Source organism: Adiantum capillus-veneris, chromosome 7 (assembly GCF_014529385.1).
Source record: "Adiantum capillus-veneris isolate H3 chromosome 7, ASM1452938v2, whole genome shotgun sequence".
NCBI classification, from domain to species: domain Eukaryota; kingdom Viridiplantae; phylum Streptophyta; class Polypodiopsida; order Polypodiales; family Pteridaceae; genus Adiantum; species Adiantum capillus-veneris.
This window is the reverse complement of record NC_140937.1, coordinates 36,589,544-36,592,502: the sequence shown is the minus strand read 5'-3', so window position 1 is coordinate 36,592,502 and position 2,959 is coordinate 36,589,544. Positions and strand designations below refer to the sequence as shown.

At 42.7% G+C, this 2,959-nt stretch overlaps 1 pseudogene across 1 annotated transcript; it reads left to right on the top strand.

Moving 5' to 3' along the window:
* Positions 1–1,469: 1,469 nt before the first annotated feature.
* LOC147453692 (putative glutathione S-transferase) lies at positions 1,470–2,589 on the top strand (annotated as a pseudogene). Its single transcript, XR_015188567.1, has 2 exons — positions 1,470–1,815; positions 2,173–2,589. The product of XR_015188567.1 is annotated as a putative glutathione S-transferase (transcript).
* Positions 2,590–2,959: the final 370 nt, after the last annotated feature.

Sequence of the window (2,959 nt, the reverse complement as noted above, 5' to 3'; positions counted from 1 at the left end):
GAGAGAGAGAGTCCATGTGTGCTCCGGAAGGGGGAAGGAAGTAGAGAGAGATAATCATACGAGAGACTCATATCAATTGGGACACTTGCTCCCCTACTTCGCTCATGCCCACATGTCTTCTTCTCCCTTTGTCCCCATGACTGGCTACTCGCTATCGCCGTGCAACCTTCCCCTTTTCCATTTGATTTTCACATGGCACCTGTTTAAAAACCCATTAATAAACTACTTCCAAAATCATGCCAACATATTAAAGACAAATATGGGAAATGTTGAGGTTTCCCCATGACACTAAGTGACACGGAGAGCGAGTAAGGGGATCAAAGACGAAGGAGTGCAGCGGGCATCTCGAGGGAGGTGGGAGCGTCCAAAAAATAGGGGCTCGGGTGAGGAGCTTGGAATGGAACCCACGACCCCACGCGCCAATGTTTTATGAAACACGAACTAACCACTACGTCCGCCCACGCACGTTTGAAAGCATGGCCACTTTACATAATGTTATAAACGATAAACCTGGATTCGCTTAGAACTAAATCCGGACAGGCCTCATGTCCCGGTTTAGTTCTTGGCCGGGTTTAGTTTTAAAAAAGATTTACGATGAGCATCTCCTCGACGGTTGCACGTGGACTTCCCATCCATTGATCCCCTCAACCCCCCTCTTAAATGCTCCGTGTTCCCTATGAAAGCGCATAATTTCATTTGGCCCTTCTAAGAACAAAATATCATAATAATCACAAGTCAACCTAGCGACAAGTTTGAAACTTTGATGTATAACGTGTTTGGTGAACAATATTAGTAGAATTTCAATATTACAAGCCTTTGGGTTGGTAACTGGTTTGCCAACTTTATTGGACTGTCTCAAGATAATGGGTTGCGTTCACCCTCGGTTGGAACTTGGAAAGGTTGAAAAAGTCAAAGGGTGACCTCATGCATGACGCTCGAGTCTGTGGTCTAGTCTATGAATTCACGTTTCCTGAGATATTTCAATTAGTCTTATTATAATATATAGAAAAAATTACCAAAATACTCCTCTAATTTGTGGAAATTCTCAAAATACCCCTCAAATTTCAAAAATTCCCAAAATACTCCCGGTTGTGAAATTAAATTTCTTCAAAGATTAAAAAAATTGTAGCTTTTCATAAAAAGACTCATTGCTTATCAAAATATAAGATGCTAAATCTAGAACTTGAGTCGATTATGTAGGCTCTGGAGATGAATTGCTTCATTATTTTTACACATAATTGCCCTTTTTTTTGCGAGGTAATTTGTGGCAAATTACAGGTTAAGCATGCAAAAACGGATCTCAATTATAAAAAAGGAATAAAGAATAAAAAATCTTGAACAATCCAACCAAAATAGATACAAGGGTATTTTGGGAATTTTTGAAATTTGAGGGGTATTTTGGGAATTTCCACAAATTAGAGGGGTATTTTGGTAATTTTCCCAAAAAATGTGCTGATGAGAGAGGTCGTGTATAAACCAGATATATGGCGAGCGAGGAGGTGAAAGTGGTAACGTTCTGGGCGAGCCCTTATGGGCTGAGAGCGGAGTTTGCCCTCACAGCCAAGGGCGTACCCTACCAGCGCCTGCTGGAGGTAGACCACTGGCACAACAAGTCCAAGATCCTGGTAGAGTTCCAACCCTGTCTACAAGCTGATTCCCGTGCTCCTGCACAATGGCAAGCCCCTCCCGGAGTCGTTGCTCATCATTGAGTATGTTGATGATGTCTGGCCATCGCCCCACGAGAAGCACCTTCTCCCTCCAGACCCCTACGACAGAGCCATGGCACGGTTTTGGTCCGACTCTGCAGAGAAGAAGGTACTCTTTAGTTCAGGCTTCTGTTCTTTCATCGATTTCAACAGACATCTGCTTACTATTTGCAATGGTAGATCCGATTTCATGTGCAACCGATTCTATGTACCTCTCTGTTTGTGCAAAGAACAGTTGCAAGGAAAGGGTGTTTTATGTGACTAGTGCACTGGCTTTATTAAATCACGCTATGTGCACTATGCACTTTAGGCATATGAACACTCACATCTCTGGATAAAGGGTGTGTTTGTGTTTGCTTTGATGAAAGTGCCAGCCTTGTACATTATAACTTGTCTCACTTCTTAAGATTTCATGTTCCCATTGGTATTGTATGACTGACATGCCGGCATTATTTTCATGGCCCAGCTGAACAGTGCCCTAAAGTCGATTCTCTTAACAAAGGGTGATATGCAAAAGGCAGCTGTCGAGGAGGCTCTCAGCTGCATTTCCATTCTCGAGGGTGTACTTGAGAGAGCCTCTAGCTCCAAAGATGCTCCCTTCTTTGGTGGGGACCCTCTTCTTTGTGGTCATGCCTATGAGATGATGGGTGATTTCAAGTTTGAACTTGAAGAAAATTACCCACATATGCATACTTGGTATCAAGCTTTGAGAACATCATCAGTAGCAGCTTGCATGCCCGACTCGGACAAACTGTTGGAGTTTGTTTTGGGCCTTCGGAAAATGGTTTGTCCTGAGTGAAGGCGTGATATCTTTCGTATGATGAAGGATTGTCCTGATTGTTCTTGGTCTCACTTCTTAATAGATGTGTCCATATTCATATTTTGTAGTATGCTTTTCTCTGATGTTGCGTGCACTATTGTAAGTTTGGAATGTGAAATCAAACTATCTTTGCTATGATTCTTTTACTGAAGGCAGCTAGAATACACTGTCAAGAATGAAGCTACTTGCTTATGTTGCTTGGATCTCGTTTTCATTCCTTGAAATGAAGTTGCATCCAAATGTTTGGCATCTTGAACACACCGATGTGCCACATCTGAGCTTCATTGCCTGCATTGTGTAATGGATCATAACACATATTTTTGCAGAATGAAGGTGTAGGAGGGACCACTCCTGGCCGTCGGAAGGAGGAGGGCCAATAGTATGTTGCTATGTGGCACTTTAAGATTAAGTGCAGAGAGAGGACAATGGGTCT